Here is a 7,707-nt window from a genome sequence, read left to right on the forward strand (position 1 = left end):
GGTATTACATTCAGCCAGTATACCTTCATACTCATTCATTTTTTTGTGTTGAATTCTGCATCTGCATCGGTCAAAGAAATCAGAAATTTTCAATTTTAGAATTACAAATACAAAAACTTATTGCTGAAATTATTATCTATTTTAAATTTCTCCCATCCTCATTTTGTTCAAATCAAATATACAAAATGCTGCACCAATTTGTTACTACAGTTCTTATGTAGATCTGTAAGTAAAGAAATAAGTAATATTGTTGATGAAATCTGCATCTTTTCATTATCATAGGTCGATTTTCATACTGTTGAAACTTCTGACGGCTTGTAAGACAAGGATACGTATCAACCTTGAATTATGTAATGTCAATTATACAATTTCTAGAGCATAGAATCTGTAAGAACATAGAACATAACCAAGTAAAATGATCTATTCAAGAGAAATGAAATGTGATACACCACTAACGCTCTCTAAGCGCCTGCTTACACAGAATTCTGCTACACAGATATTTAAAGAACTCCGGGCCATGATTAACAAGCGAATGAAGATTGCCATACAATACAAAGTCCCTACTAGAAGGTACCTAATTTTCTCTATTGTCATTTATTGTAACAACAATGGGAAGTAAATCCTAAAATAATCTATATAATATAAGTCCACAAAAAACTCTTTACCAGGTAGAGATAGGTGAAAAATACACCTGGAAATTGGATAAAACATGCATGCTGTACCACAGAGAAGTGGTCTCGATTTTTCCCTACGGCCAGTATTAAAAAAGTTTCAAAATAAGCTATTTATACTAAAACAAAGGGAAGTAATTCTTACAACAAGGGTGCCTCATGGTAGTGAACATTTGTGCCACGTTACATCAAAATCACTCCATGCACGAAGAAGAAATGCTCCGGACAAGTCATTCTTTAATTTGACCATTGGCCTCTAAGTGTGAGCTTGTCCTTAGACTAGGGACCTAGTTCTTGCGCATGACACTCATGGCGGTGAATATTTGTGCCAAGTAATATTAAAATCCCTTTAAGGATTGTTGAGTTACAGACTGGACAGGAAAAAAACCCCTTTTGCTCTTTGACTTTCAAGTGTGGTCTTGACTATTCAGCTATATGGGCCTGCGGGTTTTGCACATGACATGTCGTCTCATCATGGGGGACATTTGTGCCAAATAATATTAGAATCCCTTCATGAATGGCAGAGTTATGGACCGAACACGAAATTGCAGACGGACGGACGGAATGACAAAATGCCGGAATGACGGACGGAAAAGCACATTTCTGTAGTCTCCGAAACTGGTTTTCAACTGTAAGGGACTAATAAGGACCAGAAAATATAACAACACTGAAAGTAATGTCTACAATGAGGAACCTAGCTTCTAGAGAAATTAAATAAATGTGAAGAGTAAAGAGTATTAATGTTTTATGCATCAAACCGAGCCTGCAGCATTTTCGTTTATGTCGTGTTAGGCGACCTGCCGTTCTCTGTATTAGTGTTACACACAATTCACATTTTATTTACATATACATAATTTTGGCATTTATTAAAAGTTTTCGACCAATAAAACAGATTAAATATCGATAATTACAAATTGCATTTTCTATATTTTAGCATGATTTAGCATAGTTTGTGGCAATCCTGGATTCTATGTTATTGTGAAGGGGAATTTTCAAGAAATGGAATTTTAAATTCATTTTTAATTCATTTAATTAATTTTAAATACAATTAATATTTTACAATCAAAATATACTCCTTCCCCTTTTTGGCATGAGCTATCAATAAAACTTACGCTTTAATCTATGGTACCACAAATCTAAAAAATGTACTTGTTATTTAAGCGTTTTTATATCAACTTCGAGTCACCAAATATGTGGTAATGTTTAAATGTTATCCAAACTTTTTGATATCCGAGTACTGGTACACTTTGGAAGAATTTTTTTCGACTAATTCTATAAGATTTTGTTGTGAATATAATTTGATAACGTATAGTACTAATTTAACATAACTTTCTTCATAAAACAAAGCTCATCAGAATAACAACAATACAAAATAACCCATTATTATCTAAAATTTCAAATGTCCGAGTACTAATACACATTTTTAAAATATAAATTTCTACTTCTCTTAGTTTTAATTTTTAGGTACTGGCATTGGATAAAAATAAAGATTACTTGTTGGTCATTTTGTGAAAAAAAATCACCAAAACAACAAATATTTAAACCTTTTCTCTTATTTTCTTCAAGCTGTTTCCATGGCAACGATGATACATGGTCGATTTTCAAAGCAAAGATATATATGTTAAGATTACACCTGCATCAGATAAAGGCAAACATAATATAAATACCATATATTTTTAAGAAACATTGAGGAAAGTTAATAAAAAAAATCAGTAATTAAAGCAAATCTGGGATTACTTTCCATTTACCCCACCCACTAAAATGATAATAGACCAAGAGTCAGCCGCATCCTTATGCCATAAAAATGATATCAGTGTAAATAGAACTAATGATATTTACACCTTAAACCTAAAAAATTGTAAATATGACCGAAACTATAAATATGCGCAGTGAAAATATACAGCAGCATCAGTTTTTTAGTCAATGTATTAGTCATTATTTTGAAGAACATTTTTCTTTTTTTTTTCAGTAAGTGTACAAACTATTGAGAGGAAATAACTTAAATGAGTGGCAAAATGTGTTTGCTATATTTTGTGAACATCAAGATTAAAAACTATTCGAATTTCTATAAAATTATGACTAAGAAATGATAAATAGTGCTTTTTCATAATTTTGGCGGCCGTCTTGGACGCAATCTTGGATTTCTAAAAACGTACCATGATGCGACAAGTTCACCCAAATTTTTCTGACACTTCAGACATTTTTCTAAACATTGATATAAAAATTAGCCGGTAGCTTTTTCTGCACACGGGAGGTCCCCAAGGACTGGAGTATTCATAATTTCTTGTTTACAGAGTTCAAGGTAATATTTAAGTTATTTCCTTGTTTATGTTGTAGGGCATGACTGTACGATATTACCTTTAAATATGGTTATGTTTTCAGTACTAGGGCAGTTAAAATATCATTGTTTACTTTGAAAAGCATTTTATGAATAATCTAGGTTATTCAGATTATTCATGATTATTTATTTAAGTAATTTTCATTTTGCTAAGGTTATTTTTTAGATTAGCGGGTTTGTTATAAAAAATATATACCAATGGATTTGTCTTGGGACTAAGTATACGACCAGATAGTCAAAGAACGACTACGACTCTTTTATAAGTCGTACGATGACGAATTTGAAAAAAAAATCGGTCATGTTTTTTTTTTCAAAATCAAGGGCTGCTAGATCTTGCCACCCTTTACATTACCCCACTGGGTTTTAAAAGGCTGACAATTTACGCTTAAAAATACACTTTAGAATGCTCCAAACGATTGGTTTCGTCGTCTTTTATTGACATGACGGACTACTTTTAGTTGCTATAAATTTGAATATTGCACGAAGAAATCGTGTCCAATTCCCGCCAAATATAATAAAAGATAGTTCTTCATGTTCGTTTACTTTAAGGGAAAGTGTTTTATCCCGATGATCATTCTAAGCAGATGTTATAGATCCAACAGCACAATTCCAATGGTACAGGCAAAAAGGGTTCATATACAAGGTTTTAGCCGTTTCAGTACCACGTTAGATAAACTTGGAATAAGTTCCTGTAGATCTAGTTTTTCCCTTCCACTATAACATGTCACATTGAAATCTAAGAATGATTCTTTGGTAGAGCAGTTTTACTTTGTCTTAATTTTGTTGCAGAACTTGTGAATTCTCTCGTGGTTGATGTAGTTGGTGTTCCCAGTGAATGACCTCTTTTCCTCAGATCCTGATATAAAGCAGGCTGAATGGTTGACAAAGTAGATGAATTAATAGCTACAGCCTGCTCAGTCAACCGATAAAAGTACATACATAGTACATGTGTGGAGTTCCTAGTCATTAAAAGCAGAACTGTCTATGTTTATACTGTCACATTTGCTAAAAAAAAAAAAAAAAAAAAAAAAGAATAAGAAGGCCCTAGATCGCTCACCCGAGTAACACCCCATAACAGTGTTAACATGTTTTACCTAGTGATTTCATGAAGACAAATATTCTGACCAATTTTCATTACGATTGGACCAAAAAAGTTTCCTCTTCAGTGTAAACAAGCATTTTCTTTGATTTGACCTAGTTTTTTTACCCCACACAATCCAGATTGGAACTTGTCGAAAATTTCATGAAAACAAACATTCTGAGGAAGTTTTTGTAAGATTGGAGAAAAAAGTGTCCTCTAGAGTGTATACAAGCTTTTCCTTTGACCTAGTGACCTAGTTTTGGATCCCACGTGACTTTGAGATTTTAAAAATCGTCCAAGACTTCATGATACCAAACATTCTGACCAAGTTTTATGAAAATAGAAACACCTCCTAGGTTGTAAACAAGCTTATTCTTTGATTTGACCTGGCGATCAATCTAGTTTTTGACCCCACATGACCCAGTTAAAAATTCATCGATATTTCATGCAGACAAACATTCTCACTAAGTTTCATGCACATCAAATGAACAAGAGTGTTGAAAAGCTTTTCCTTCTATTTGACCGGGTGACCTAGGTTTTGACCCCATATAACCAAGTTTCAAATTTGGCCTAGGAATAATCAAGATAAACATTCTGACCAAGTGTCAAGAAGATAGGGTCATAAATGTTGCCTCTATGTTGTTAACAAGCTTTTCCTTTGATTTAACCTGATGACCTAGTTTCTGACCCGACATGACTCAGTTTCGATCCAGGCCTAGACATCATCAAGATAATCATTTTATGCAAGTTTGTTTAAACATCAAAGCATAAATGAAACCTCTATACGGCTGAAAGGGCCAAAATAGAAAGTTTACTGCTTTCAGCGGCAGTAACTCTAGAACCCATGATGAAATCTAGCCGGTTTTCGAAAGGAACTTAAGTTGTGTTTAAGTGTAGTTAAAATCAAGTATAAAGTTTCACTTCTATCGTCTTCACAGCGTAAAAATTAACTTCGCTCTTTCAGGGGTCAATCAAGGGCCGTGACTCCAGAACTTATTATTGGATCTGACAGATTCATCATGGAATACAAAATTTATTGTTATTGAAGATATTTTGCAAGTATGTATCAAATCAACCATAAATGAAGTCTCTATATGGCGGCTGCAAAAGCCAAAATAGCAAATTTTGGCCCTTTAAGGGGCGATAACTCTAGAGCCCGTGATGGAATCTGGCTAGTTTTCGAAAGGAACAGAGATATTATGCCAATACAAGTTGTGTGCAAGTTTGATTAAAGTTGTTTGCAAAATGTGGTCTCTATCGTGTTCACAAATTTTGGCTTTTTAAGGGGTCATAAATCTAGAACCCATGATGGGATCTATTCAGTTTTCGAAAGGAACAGGGATATTATGCCAGTGCAAGTTTGATTAAAATTGATTGCAAAATGTGGTCTCTTTCGTGTTCATAAGCCCAAAATAGCATTTTTTTGCATTTTAAGGGGCGATAACTCTAGAGCCCATGCTGGTATTTGGTCAGTTTTCAAGAGGAACTGAGATATATTGCTAATATAAGTTGTGTGCAAGTTTGATTAAAGTTGATTGCAAAATGTGGTCACTATCGTGTTCACAAGTTAAAAATAGCAAATGTTGGCCCTTTAAGGAGCCATAGCTCTAGAACCCATGATGGGACCTGGCCAGTTTTCGAAAGGAACCCAGATATTATGCTAATACAAGTTGTATGCAAGTCTGATTAAAGTTGATTGCAAAATGTGGTCTCTATCATGTTCACAAACAAAAAATAGCTGGCCCTTTAAGGGGTCATAACTCTGGAACCCATGATGGGATCTTGCCAGTTTTTGAAAGGAACAGTGACCGAGATATTATGCCAATACAAGTTGTGTGCAAGATAGATTAAAATTGATTTCAAAATGTGATCTCTTTCGTATTCACAAGCCAAAAGTAGCCAAATTTTGCCTTTTAAGGGGCGATGACTCTAGAGCCCATGATGGTATTTGGCCAGTTTTCGAAAGGAACCGAGATATTATGCCAGCACAAGATGTGTGCAAGTTTGATTAAAGTTGATTGCAAAATGTGGTCTCTATCATGATCACAAGCCAAAAATAGCAAATTTTGGCCCTTTACGGGGCCATAACTCTGGAACCCATGATGGGATCTTGTCAGTTTTAGAAAGAAATAGTGACCGAGATATTATGCCAATACAAGTTGTGTGTAAGTTTGATTAAAGTTTATTGCAAAATGTGGTCTCTATCCTGCTCAAAAGCTAAAAATAGCAAATTATGGCCCATTAAGGGGCCATAACTCTGGAACCCATGATAGGATCTGGCCAGTTTTCGAAAGGAACCGAGGTAATATGGAAATACAAGTTGTGTGCAAGTTTGATTAACTTTGATTGCAAAATGTGGTCTCTGTCGTGTTCACAAGGGCGAACGACGTGAGAGCACAAAAGCTCACTCTGTCACTACGTGACAAGTTAGCTAAAACATACCACATTTGAACGAGGCGGAATTCTGTTGTAAAGGCATACGGACACTAAATAGGAAATAGCAAGAAAAACAAGAGTGCCAAGATGGCCCTAGGTCGCTCACCCGAGAAACACCATAACACACCATAACAGTGTAAACATGTTTGACCTAGTGATTTCATGGAAAAAATATTCTGACCAATTATCATTAAGATTGGAGCAGAAAACAAGTATTTTCTTTGATTTGACCTAGTGACCTAGTTTTTGACCCCAGATGACCCATATTCGAACTTGACGTAGATTTCATCAAGGCTATCATTCTGACGAAATTTCATGAAGATCAATTGAAAAATACAGCCTGTATAGCATATATATGATTTATGAAGATTATTTGAAAAAATACAGCCTGTATCGCATACACAAGGTTTTTCTTTGATTTGACCTAGGGACCTAGTTTTTGATCCCAAATGATTCATTTTCGAACTCGGCCTAGATTTCATCAAGTTAATCATTCTGACCAAATTTCATGAAGATCAGTTGAAAAATACAGCCTCTATCGCATACACAAGCTAAATGTTGACGGACAGACAGACGACAGACGCCAGACGACAGACGGACGCCGGACATTGAGCGATCAGAAAAACTCACCTGAGCAATGCTCAGGTGAGCTAAAAATGGTAGCATAATGGTGGATACAAATAGTCCTCAGATGTTTTCCTCTGTAGAGCTGTTTTACCTATTTTCTTTGCATTATTATTATTTTTTTTGTTAAAATCAAATGACAAATCTATGCTTGACATGTAGGTAGCATTTTAAGAATGAAATAACAACATGGCAGAATTTTTCATGTAAACTTAGATCATACACCACCACTACAATTTGGGGTCTCATTTTTTAGCTGATTTTGCAGTTTGTGTGTGTTGACTGAAAATATTTCTCTTGCATCAAACATGACCCCCACTTTTCTTTTGACTTTTATATAGCACTGACAATATTCTTCATGAAGATGCAAGTTACAGACCGTTTAAAATGGGTCCTGATGTGTGCTCCGGCCATTGGAAATATGTCAGTTTTATACAGAATAAAGAAGAGCAGCTATATAGTATGTTGTAACCTAAAGCGGAATTCTGTTATAAAGCGGAATTCTATTTTGGAGCAGAATTTCATTATAAAGCGGAATTCTTTTATAAAGCGGAATT

Source organism: Mercenaria mercenaria, chromosome 5 (genome assembly GCF_021730395.1).
Source record: "Mercenaria mercenaria strain notata chromosome 5, MADL_Memer_1, whole genome shotgun sequence".
NCBI classification, from domain to species: Eukaryota; Metazoa; Mollusca; class Bivalvia; order Venerida; family Veneridae; genus Mercenaria; species Mercenaria mercenaria.